This window comes from Microchirus variegatus (assembly GCF_963457635.1).
Source record: "Microchirus variegatus genome assembly, chromosome: 9".
In the NCBI taxonomy this organism is placed as follows: domain Eukaryota; kingdom Metazoa; phylum Chordata; class Actinopteri; order Pleuronectiformes; family Soleidae; genus Microchirus; species Microchirus variegatus.
This window is the reverse complement of record NC_139810.1, coordinates 9,194,760-9,208,500: the sequence shown is the minus strand read 5'-3', so window position 1 is coordinate 9,208,500 and position 13,741 is coordinate 9,194,760.

Genomic DNA, 13,741 nt, shown 5'->3' with positions numbered 1-13,741 from the left:
CTCGATAGTTGAGTTATGCATGAATGAGATGCAAATGTTTCACTTTTCATAATAGGGCCGCAATTAACAATTATTTCTATTATCATTGAATGTTTGGTTCATAAATGATCAGAATGCTGGTGGAACGTGTTGATCGTGTTGATTAACTGATTCATTGATCAGTTATCAGAAAAGTTTCAAACCATGGTTCTCAAACTGTGGTACACAAGCTTCCTCTTGGTGTGTCAATGTAGTCTAGGCATATTGTTATATATAGTTATAGCTGAGTGAGATTTTGAAGTTAGGTGGAGTCTTCAAAATATTCTTTTTGAATTTCCGCCTTTCCTTTGCTTCTGATATTTGTGTAATTTATTTTGCAAAATAAGTCAAATCCAATTCTGCCAAGGCAGAGGGTGGATGACCATCTGATACCAACAACATGGTAAGAATGAAGTCATGGAACATGGATACAACCAGAGCTCAAAAAGCTCTGCCAAACACACCAGACACTAACAAATTGGATTTTCTGGAAGAGATGAAGAAACAGTGGCTGGACACTGAAGACCAGATCCATTTACTTCCAAGATTGTTGCTTTTCCATCAGCAGAGATGTCAAGTTGGCTTAGTTAACTATCATGAGTCATGATAGCAAAAAGTGTGTCTGACGATCAGGGGCCTCGTGTATAAAGAGATGACGTGCGCTTGTTTTCATGCATATGCCTCAATGTATTAACCCTGTAAGACCCACGATTGTATAATTACGTTACCTTTAGTCATCCCAAAAAACAATCTGTTATATTTTATCTGTTTTTTTTTACCACATGTACATAGTCATTGGGTCTTACTGTTCAGTCTAACATTGTTTGTGGATTTGTTTATCCACTTTAAGTCCCACTTTATGGCCATGAACGCACACAACCTCTCAAGATTTCCTCTGAACAAAATCTCTTTGTTTCATTGGACTGAATTCATCAGATTCAAGTAAGTGAAATGTATTTTTTGTGTTTTATGTGTAGAGCATGTACATATTAGTTATTATTGAATAGATGCATCAAATTTCATTTAGAGCTTGTTACATATTTGTTGTAATTTTACAACACTGGGTCTTGGTGGTAGCAAAAATAGCAGGCTTGTTGTAGTGGACACAGACAGGTTGTATTCCCTCCTCAACATCACTGCCTGAAACAGAGGATTTTCTTTATACATGAACCGTATACATTACATACATTATACCCTTGTGTTGTGTTCTGGTCAAATTTGACTGATTTAAAATTTTTATTTCTAAAAAAAATATAGCTAATTTGATCAGACTGAGCTAAAATCCCATGCATGTCTTTGTCCACAAAGAGGATATCAACAGACAATTCAGTTCTGGGAAAGGTGTAAATGTTCCTGAATGTGGGGTGTGGATGTAAGTGGGGCTATGCATGTTTTTCTTTTAATATGATAAGTAGTGAGCATAGGCTAAGACAATTACATTTACATTTAGGGCATTTAGCAGATGCTTTAGTCCAAAGCGACTTACAATCAGCAGACAGTATCGTCTGCCTTGAAAACATTTCTACCCAGAGCACTTGGTCCACCACCCTATCTATTCCTTCAGGTTATGTACTACAATATAAAAAGCATATTCATACATGTTAATTCATTGCTTTTTTTCCAGAATGCCACCAGCAAGAACCGCGATACAGTGTGCAGGATGTGATTGATATCATCCAAACTGGAGAGAGTGAAGTTGAGATGGAACTCAATGACACTGATGAGAGTGATGAAGACTCAGATGAAGATGTCTGTCAACAAGTGGACAAAGAAAACCAACCCCCCATGGACTGTCCAGCTGATCATTAGACATCGAGCAAAAAACACACCATGCACCATGACAGGTGTCGCTGGCCTGAAAAAATATTTCTTCAGTCGCAACATACATTTTTCTGGTCTGGATATCATCTTCAGGCAAAGAGAGCCCAGCAACACAGACAGTGACATCATGAAGCTCTCTGAATGCTCAGAAGAGACCATCCAAGAGATGTGCACACCTGCCATTGGATGTACACAAGGACATGAAGACAGGGAGAGGATGCTGCAATAAAGGATTCTCCAACACACAATGCAGCAAGTGTAATGTTCACCTTTGCTTTTCAGAGGACAATAACTGTTTTTAGGACTTTCACTAACAATGAAAGTTTGTCATGAAAATAAAAAAAGGAATGAAAAGCTAAAGTTTTATCCTGTTTATTTATTTATTTTTAATAAATGCGTTCATAAAAATATGATTAATGTGTGATTATTTTTAAATGTTATATACATTTATGGAGCTAAGTAAGCAATCAACCCAAATGAACCCTTAGTTGTTCTGAATTGTTGTTCAGACAAAGTGAGTACAAATACACAAATTCTGCTACCACCAAAGCCCAACGTTGCAAAACTACATTTTCTCGAAAAACGTACATAAATATTTTTTTTCCAAAAACTATTTGATTTCTGCATCAAAGGCCTCCTACAACAACATCTGAAAGGTCAAAACTATTTTTTTTTTTAGGTTTTTCTTAATTTGGGTCTTACAGATTTAAAATGTACTTGCTGTGAAACACAGAGAGCAAACTCTCGAGCTGTGAGGAACTACAAAGCACAGGCTTTGCGTGATTTCTCGCACCAAGCCTGTGCCGTTGCAAGTCCTTACAGCACTTGTGTTCCTTGCAATGGCCTGGCTCCACTCATGACTCTTCCATCCCGTGTAACAGCAGTGTTGGCCGCAGAATTCAGGCTGATGATGTGTCCAGTGCTTTAAAGCTATACTTACCTTTGAAAAATTTGAACATGAACACCTCTGCCTCCCTCAAAGTCCCACCCTCCAGGGCAGAATGGCAGCGGCTATGCGCATGCGCGATTCATTTGCAGCCTGGACACAGAGTGCTCAGGTTGTCTGTCTCTACGCTGACTGTAGACTGGGACTGTGGAGGTTTCCGTGCTTTGGGAGGTGATCCCGGCAACACACGCTGCTTGTTGAACACAGTAACTGCAGAGTGATACATGCTTTCACGGCAGAGTCTCCAAACACCACAAAAAGTCGTCAGATTTAGCGACAAAGTCGCCATGTTGGCAACACTGCTCTGTCAGAGTTGTGCGCGACTCGCAAGCCGTGACATCGATCGGTGAGGTGCGCGACAGACAGAAGACAGACAGGTAGCTCGGCCAATTATTTTATTTGGCCCAAATTTTTTAAAGCTCACATAGAGTGGTCCTGTTGCACATATATGTTAGTTATGGCTACTTACATACATTAACTTGTTTGTATGGTCAAAAACCTCCTAGTTGCTGTAAACGAGCCGATAGAAATCCTTTTTTTCTGACGCTGTGCTCAGCCGCAATATTTCAGACTCAACTCTCACCCCAGCTCCCAACTGTCTTGTGATTGGCCAATACCCGGAAGTGACATATTCAGCACACCCGCTCTCAGAAGCGCAGTTCCCCCCTCTGGAACGGTGGATGCACTGCTACTCATTATCAAAACATTGTTTTAACAATGTTTAAAAATAGTTTCGTCACTCACGACTCCCCGCCGCAGTCCCTTTTATGACTTTGACCCGGAGTCAGACCCAGAGTCAGAAGACACTATCGCTCGTGAAACACCTCCACAACAGACGTTATTCTTCTTCTGCGGTTCAATGTATGCAACCGGATGTGCCCGGACTAGTGCCTGGACCAGGACGATCTGCTGTTCAGGAGAACCGGTGTTTATGTAACCGGACCGGATTTTTTCAGAGATTTCGCTGAGCCCGAGATTACAATAAAACACAGCGTTCTCAGCAGTGGCTGAACTGTTTGTTTAGAACCTTCAGGGCTTCTTAAACAAGGTTATGACGCAGATACACACTAAAACACAGCGTTAATTGGAACTTCCAGTCTAGGTCCGCTTTAATTGGTCATACTTTTATCATAATAATATGAGAATTAAATGATGATGAGTTTCAAAACCTGGTGGGTTTATCTTATGTTTTAGAGTGCCATACGCTTATTAGGAGCAATTTAAGATTACAAAAGAAAAGTGTACAAATGGAAGAAAGGTAAGTATAGCTTTAAGTGGAAAAAAATAAGTGCCGGTACTCCCCTTATACAACCGTTGCCAGGTTAATTAGGCAGTGGGCAGTCGGTTTCAGCAGATCATTAAGTGATATATTCAAATACTAGAAAATTATGCTGATTTTTAAAAAAAGAATCGTTTTTATTGAACTCTCAACTTTCAGACAAATTGCACAAGGTAACGTGATGTCCTTTCTGGCACACTCAACTCGCAAGGCCTCCTCTCGCAATCAGGAGTGCCTACCAGTGCACACTGGGTAATGTAATATAGCCATAGGAGTATGAGTATCACAAATCGTAAAGAGAGACATAGAACAGGACAGGGTAATGCTCATGAGAAGTCCCGCTGCGCCAGAGGCTACAATTGAGAAGTGCCGGTGTGGTGTACCGGTGCGTAGCAGCCCACTTAAAGCACTGGATGTGTCGGATGGCTGGCTTTTAGGTAATGTATATGCTTAATTTACGCTCATAAACTTTGTTCACATGTCTCTGGGGCCTTGTTGTTCAGCAACCCCCCGGCTGCCCCATGCTCGGACTCGCTCTGTGGTGGAAAGGGTCATCGTGCAGCTGAAAGGACGTTGGTGCTGTTTGGAAAGAACTGCAGTGTTTTTCTGTATACACGTGGACTGCCTGTGGCCCAGGAGCTGAGGCTAGAGGAGACTGAACCCGATCCACCAAACATTCCTCCACAACACAGCAACGTTTGGGTGTAATACACGGATATGAAACAAGGTAAACAGACAACTTCTATATTTTTTATTATTATTCATTTAATGTACAACAATTAGCTTACTGTCATGGCTGGAACCCGTCTAGCGCCACCCTGAATGTACAGTGCCATATTATCTTTGGTACTATTCTTAATGGAAATGCAACAAATATGTACGGCTTAAGTGGGCGTGGGCTGGAAGTGGGCAAAATATGCACATGCCATGTGGTTTCTGCAACATGGAAATCACAGACAAACCCACCTGGGACCCATATAGTCAGCCTGAATATAACCTTTAATATGGGGTCCACACAGACATGCTGGCTTAAACCAGGATGCAGTGACATGTAAACTGCTCTGAAAAAAATAGTAGTGAGTCAAACGTTTAAAAAGAAAATGGGATCATTATCTAAGAGCTTTTTTTTTTTTATGTTCCAGAGGAAACTGGAACATACTTACATCAAAAAGGTTCAAAATACGGACACTGATGCATATGCTTATGTAAATGCTCTCACATGGGAACACTTGTTTTGTAGTCTGTGCTAATTGCATACATTCTGTATTTGAAGTGTGTTTCTGTGATTTTTCATATTAGTTTTGTTTTTTGTGTTTTTATTTGCATTTTCAGTGCTAAAAGTACACCACTAATTATAAATCACAATAAACTATACCATATATCAAATTGTTGTCATTTAAGTACACTTTAGAAGTGTTACACATCTGCCACTATGTTAGTTGTGTTTTGTTTGGGGGGGGGGGGTCACATTTTTGTAATTTCCTGTTTTAATTTTATTGAGGGTTTGTTTTCTCTCATACAAACTTGTGATTTTGAGTTTCATTACATTTTTTTCATTAACATTTTGCTTAACATTGAAATTGCATTGCCAAGCTAGTATATGCCATGCTTTATGTATTCCTGCCATGAGTGCTCCATCTGAGAAAGGTGCAGGTTTTAGAGGCAGAACAACACCAGGTTTTTGGTTTAGACAGGACATTTCTGAACCAGTGATGACATTTATTTATAGAACTACAATGTCATTTATACAGGCAGCAGCAGAGATTGTTGATTAAAAAAACAAAACAATATCAACTTTAATTATACCATAATAATTATGTGATAGTGATAAGATCTGGATCCTGCAAGATGAGGACACACTTTCCATTGCCTCACAATTGTGTGATTCTTGACATCAGTCTCTAATAAATTCATTCAAACCTTTGTTAAATACTTCTGGAAACTGGAGTGACGTTTGACTGTTGGCCTCCCAGCCTCCCACTTCTCATCTCTTTCATTGCATCAAAAATGATAATAACACAGCCTTGGCTTCTTGTTGCAGGGACATTTTTTGCCCAATGCCTATAATAAAGAGAACTGAATAATTCACATGCCTTCTGAAGGACAAAAAACACAACACATCTTTACAGCTTTTATAGATTTTTAATGTAAATCATGAGTGATGGTGATTCACTGGTGCATAAATGGGTTGTCGTGTGGAATGCAATTCCCATAACAAAACGCACAAGTGCACTTTTTCAGGAATGCATTTCCCTTTACTCTTCTTTATTCAAATTATACAGACACTTCAACGTTTTATTATTATAAGCACTCACAGTAGCTCTGTGAATGAATGTGTCTGTAGGAAAAAAACACAGCATCAGTGTGTATCTTCCCCTGATTCAGGAGTTCCATCTGAATGATGGAAGTCGAGAGTTTATTTCAGAGTGAACAAAGACCGGTTGTTTGAACCAAGTGGGAAAACATGCTGAATGTGCTCTCAGCATTCCAAAAACAGTTAGCTTTCTTCATCTCCATGCAACACAGACACCCCTGGAATAGGAAATAAATGAGACTTAAGAGGCCTCCTCAAGGTCAAACAGTACCTTTTTATATCCATCCATCCATCCATCTACCGCTTCATCCTCCACAGGTGACATAGGGCAATAAGACGGGGTACACCCTGGACAGTTCTACATTTTTATACAATATTATATAAATATATTTTAAATTACATCTCTATAGCTTTTTTAAATTGAAATTATGAGTTTTCAACTGGATCATTTGGCGGCAGAGGAGAGGCCATTTCTTTCTGTCTCAGTCTCAGTATTGATTCGCTTTTGCATCTGATTTTCATGTTAACCAATTGGGAATTACATTACATTTAACATTTACATTGCATTCAAGCATTTAGCAGATAGTTTTATCCAAAGTGACTTACAAGAGAGAATAAGCTGCATAAAAGAACTCCACGCGATAGGAACAGTGGACTGATAAAAGGTGAGCGTGCCGAGGTGGATGCAAGTGCAGGAGACCAAGAGCTCATATCTAGCTCTTGGTAAATCTAGTCTGACTCAATGATTTACCAAGAGTTAAAGTTAATTGGGGGAAGGGTTTTCTTACTCAGCCATTGGTCATCATTTGTAAGTATTAAAAACAAAATATCTTATCTGTAACGTGTAACCTTTATTCACATATGTAGTGCAGCACAATAATGACTGAATGGACTGGAACAATCAGCAAAAAGGATCTGAACATTTAGTTTAATTTGACATATTAACAAGGACACACAATGATCTTTTAAATGATTAAAAACAAGTGAGCGCAGTAGTGACACTGCAGCAAAGCATTGTTTTCACTGGAAGGGTAAGTGTCGTATTAGCATAACGGAGCCTGATGTTAGCATTGGCAATGTGCAAGTGTAATGTAAATAATTGTTAACCATGAAATCTGTTGCTTGTGGGTTCCCATCATTCCATCTTCTTCTGCTCACTTTGAGCATGTTTCATAGCATTGAGTCACCTCCACTGTCTCTGGATTTGTGGGGATGTGATAAAAATGCTCTCCTGTTAGCATGTCTCCTACTGTTGAGGCACATCCATCCACCATCTTCACTTTAATGATGTAAACAGCCGGTGAAGAGATTAGTTGCATGAAATATTGCCTGATTTATGTTTTCTATACGTCTACAGAGGTGGAACAGTTTCCTTTCCTGCCAGGGTTGATGGGATTCAAACTATCACACCCAAAATTTGACTTATTTATTATACAGTGCTGCTCAGTTTTTAATTTAGTTTGACAATGCCTACTCCTAAATGGATTGAAAATCATTTAGAGAGGGGAGATTACAGTGTGGCAGAAAACTATAAAACATAAAACTGTGGCTATAAAACATGTTTAAAACATGCGTTTCACATTTGTGTCATTGCTTTTCAAATAGACCTAACATTTTGTGATAAAAATGTATTATAATAATGTTTTTTCATCAGTCATAATCAGTGTTTATTTTTTTGAGTCTGCCAAAGTGGTAAGCAATTTTTGAGAATATTCAAAACTAGCCTGTAAATCTCAACAAGTCTTACAAGTCACTAGTCACTCGTTTGTGTGTGTCACGTATAAAGCGAAATCAAACAAACAAATAAAGCTTCTAAAAAGGTATTTTTAACAAAGTATTATTAAATATAGATGTAATGCATATTTTTGAGTCCAGAACAATGTGTTTGAACAGGTCTAATATATTGAATAACTCTTCTAACTAATTTTTAACAGTATTTTTAACTTCACAATGAAAAAACTGGGTCAGGTGGCACAACCAAATATTTATAAAAAAAATATATAGATTCCTAATATTTATTTTAAAATTAATTATTTGGCAACCATCCCTTAATGTGTCTACATTAGATAAATATTATTATTTTTACCTATGTGTATTTGTTTTTTGTTTTTTTTTACAATAATTTAAGATTTTTGCTCATTTAAAGCTATACTTAACTTTCTTGCATGTCTCTCAGCACTTAGTAAAATTTGAACAACTCCCTCAAAGTCCCACCCTCCAGGGCGTAACAGTGGCGGGCATGCACGATTCATTAGCAGCCTGGAGCCGGAGTGCTAATGTTATCCTCTGTAGGCTGGAGTTTACCATGCTCTGGTAAGGGGATCCCGGCAACACATGCTGCTTGTGGAGCACAGTAACTGCAGAGGGATACGTGCTTTTACATGACAGTCTCCAAACACCACAAAAAGTCAGCAGACAAGTCTCCACATTGGCAACACTGCTCTGTCAGAGATGCGTGACTCGCAAACTGTGACAGCGGTCGGTGAGGTCCACGACAGATGACAGAGTCAAAGCGCGCGACAGAAGACAGACAGCAAGCTTGGACAATTATTTTATTTGGTCTGAATATTTTAATTGGACATACTTTTATCATAATAATATGATAATTAAATATTGGCTATTGGGGCGAACTGTTGGCTTACACTCCATCTGTTACTGGGACATTTTAAGGATTTTCAGGACACATAAGGTCACCGTACAAAGTATAAAAACAGCACAGAAACAACATAAAAACATAAAAACACATAACTGTTCATGCATTGCCGTAGTGCTACCATGGAATGAGAGTTGCGCTTCACAGAGTTTGAATTTAACGTGTTTCGCTGGTTTATTTTCAGTTAAATGTTCCCAAACTTTGGGTCGGAGTTTTCCAGACTCTTCGTCTGTTTCCGCCGTAAATTTGTGCGTTCTTCTTCTCTGCTTCCTTGCAGGATGTACATAGCAAACAATACTGTGCCCAGCAATTCCTGTAGCTAGTTCTGCATAGCATGAGTGTGTGTTTGTTTACACTGCAGTTACAGCTGAGCTTGACGCGGCCGGTGTGTGATTTACAACAATAACACGACCCGTCGGCGCTTAAAGCCAGTAAGGAGAGATTTCTATCGGCTCGTTCACCGCAACTAGGAGGTTTTTGACCATGAAAACAAGTTAATGTATTTAAGTAGACCTCCATAACTATATGTGCAACAGGACCGATATATGTGAGTTTTAAATTTTAGCGTTTACAAATTTTTGTAGTCCATATAATCGATTACGTTTACTAATCATTGCAGCCCTACAGAGCATAATGATTAGTATGCGTGTTTGTGTATATTATACACAAACACGCATACTAATCCATTCAATATAACACAGTCGCACAGAGGAGGAAATCCATTTTGATCATATGAAAATTATAATAGAGGAAAACAGACAAACTGTTTCATAACTGGTTACATAAGGTGTGTGTTATGCAAGTGCTCCGGGAGAACATGCATGTTGGCGCCCCCTGAGAGGAGACATCAGAGTGAAAAAAACCAGCAAGTGTTATAGATCACTAGTGTGTGTGAACAGTTTGAAATCTGCAGGGAGTGTTTGGTTTTGGTTGACGGCTGCATGGGCAGCCTGTTGGAAGACACACACTGTTAAAATTGAACAAATGATGAGGCAAATGAAGTGCAACGATGTAACCGAGAGAGGAAATATGCAGCAAAAGAGATAGAGTGGAACAGGGACGAGATGGAGATCAATTAGGCGGCATAGAAGTTGAAAGACAAGAATGATCCACAGGAGTGGATCTATGTCGACACACGTCCAGGCGGGGAGTTTACAGTCAGGAGAGCAGAGTCAGAGATTGAAAGCAGGGAAATGAGGAGGAGGAAGGACAGAGGTGAGGTAGACAGTGATGACTGTGACTCCTGTCAGACCTGTAGCCAGGGCTTCAAGCATGAAAAGAAAGACAAAACATTGTCTGGATCTTTCCTTACTCCATTAAAACACAAGTGGACATACAGTGTTCAGAGAATGATAGCTGTAAAATAACACCAAACTGTAACAAATGAAAAGTTCAACTTTTTACAGCATTGTTTACAGGGACAGTGAACATAAGGGTTGCAACTAACGATTTTTTAAATAATCGATTAATCGGTCGATTATTTTTTTGATTAATTGATGAATCGGTAAAAAAAAGTAACATTTGTAATTGCCACATCTTTATTCAAAAAAACGGAACATTTCAAATTCACAGTGCAGACTAAAGTGTATAAACAACAGGTTATTGCTCCAACGTCACTGAGCTATCAAAAGTAATATTAAATGATTAAAAAAATCAAAACATAACTGGAATAACACAAAAAAAACATACAAGGTATGATATACATATATTTACAGACGAGACACATTTTTATAATACTAATTAATTTATTTATTTACACTCACACAGGTTTAAGTAAACATGTACTTATTTATACTCATTTAAGTAGATTTAGTATGTTGATTTTGACCCTGTCTAACGACAAAATGTTCTACCTCACTTGAATCTTGCTTGCTTACTACAGAAAATGTACACTTGAAACTCACTTATTACATTATTACATCATTGTAGTATGTGAACTCATTTTTAATATAAAAAAAAGGGGGGAAAAGTGAAACACAGCTTAAGCCAGTGCCGTGGCACACTAGTGTGCCGTGGGAAATTATCCAATTTCACCTAATTGGTCTAAAAACATTTTTTGAAAACAAATACTTAATTATCTGCAAATAATATGGATATACATATTCAAGACACTTTGATAAGAATGACTCAATTGTTAATATAGGCTGCAGAATTTTTTTAACATTTTTGTTTGGTGGTGTGCCTCGTGAAAGTCACACACACACACACACACACACACACACACACACACACACACACACACATTAACCAGTTAATGCTTACATTAGTTTAATAAACTGTTCATGTTTGTAAAGCTGAATAATGAATACTAGGGGTGGGAATCTCTTGGCACCTCACGATTCGATTACGATTCAGAGGTCAACGATTCGATTCTAAACCGATTATCGATGCATCTCGATGCAACAATTTTTTACTTTAATACTTTGCTTCTCATTTAAAAGTAAGATAAAGCAACATAAATATAAAAGTGGTAGTGCCCCCTCATCTGCCTCATCTGGTGCAGACAGCCCTTTTATTTCTGCGCACCGCCCCTGTGCTGTTCTCTTCTCCCTCTCCTGCGCCGTTCGTCGCTCTGCGCTCCTGCGTCTCCAAGCGCTCATTTGATTTTGATTTGATCTAAAGCAGACTGGATCATTTCTCTACGTGTTTTATCCCCACATAAAAATAATGATCTTTATGACGGGGATGGAGTACAGTCGCGATGAAGTGCAGTAAATCTGAGTGAAACATGGTGACACTGAAGACCAGAGCGCACTTTTCATCGTTTTCACTCCGTGGTCTTAATCTTTGTGAAAGAAGACGCTTTAACGCTGCAATTACGGGAATAACAGATGCATCAGATGAGCTGATGTCTTTAGTTAACTGCTCAAAGAGAGAGAATGTTCTCTGGTGTGAAGTCAATGTCGCGGGGAGTTCATAATCTGTGCCGCACGCAGGCTAGTTTCACTTTTGCGCAGAGACTTTCCAGCGTTTAACAGGTGCTGTTCCACAGTGAACTCGCTCTGTTTGGACTGCCGAATTATCGTTGACAAGAACGATGTAACCGTAATTTTGACGCACTTGATAGTGTGACTTGGGTTTCAATCAGCACCTGGACAAGAGTGCGCTGCGCGGATTACATGGGGGAACGTGCGCTCCTATAAAACAATGTATTTTAAATAAATAAACAAGCAACGCAAAGCCTGGCGACCCGCTAGGCTTATAATACACTGGGGGAAACCCTGGCTCTGCAGCGAGCGAAGCAAACAGAATGTTGCAGCAGGCGAAGTAAATTTTTTATTATTTTTTTAATTCCGATTATTAACTTATCCGCATTGATTCGGAATCGTTCTAGAGATAATCGCGATGCATCGAAGAATCGATTATTTTTCCCACCCCTAATGAATACATTAACCCACTAAAAGAGAAACAGGAGAGACTAATGTCCTTACTTACTTACTCCCTTCCTTGTCACGGAGGACTCCGACATGGTTTCTTTTTAGGTGCTGGTTAATCACCGTGGTACTCCCGTGCCACGCCATTTTGCTCTTGCAAAGATTGCAGCTAACACACCTTTTAGGTTCATGAATGGTAAAGTGTTCCCACATTTTAGAAGATTTCGGCCGAACGGTTTTCTCTGCCTCTGCCATGTTTCAAGTCTAAAATATAAGTTGTCGCTCACTCTAAAACTTTCCCGCACCACTTAGTCGCTCCACTATTCACGGTGCACGCAAGGCTCGCTATGGGCATGCATGACCCGACATGAAACAGTCGGCATCTGTAAACAGTTCCGCGCCTAGGAGTGACGTATTAATCGTGCGACTCAACGAATCGATAATTAAATTAGTTGCCAACGCTTTAAGTAATAGATTTTTCGTTTCGTTGTATATAGATAGATTCGTTGTTGCAGCCAATATGTCCCTCCATGTACAGCTTTACAATGCTCATGTCTTACAAGCTGCAAAAATAATTATATTAAAAATAAAGTATTGTGAAGCGCAAAGACATAATGACAGTTTATCTGTTATATTTATTCAAGGATCTGAGGCCTCTCTGATGACCAGTTTCAAATAAAACCCTGTGAACAATCAACTTCTCTTTTCATAGCAATACATGCTGCTACTACTTTCCCACTCACAGTTTTCAGGAAGGACGGAGAGACAGTGTGGTGAGTAAATGTTTCGTTTATTGTCAGCCAAACAATCAAACAAAGGCCGACAGCACGCTCTCTCACTGTGTCTCTCTCCGTGTTTCTCTCCATGTGTGTGTGGACTCAGCCTACTGTAAGAGATCAGAACCAGGTTACAAACATGCTTATATAGCTGACTGATTACCTGATTCTGTCCAGCTGTCTGATCACCGGCTGAGCCACTCCTCCCTTTCCTCCATAGTGTTGTGTCGGTCATGAATGATTCGTTCGAAAGAACTGACTGGGATCACTTCATGAACTGATTTGTTCCTTTCTTAGTTCAGTTGAGCTCAGCAGTGATCGTGGTGGCCGGGAGTGGAACTGCCGCGTTCTGTGAATCACTCGTGAAGTCTTTCGCCGGCGCCGTCACTCACTCGTGAATCTTCGGCAAACGACGCCAGCCAACGTGCGCCGAGCGGGGAGGGAGTGACTTGTAAGAAGAACTGAGTCTGCCGTGCTGCTGTGATTCGCACTGGGCTCCTGCTAAGCACTGAACGATTCAGATACATTGGAGCGAGGCATGGTCCGACCAGAGGGTGAAT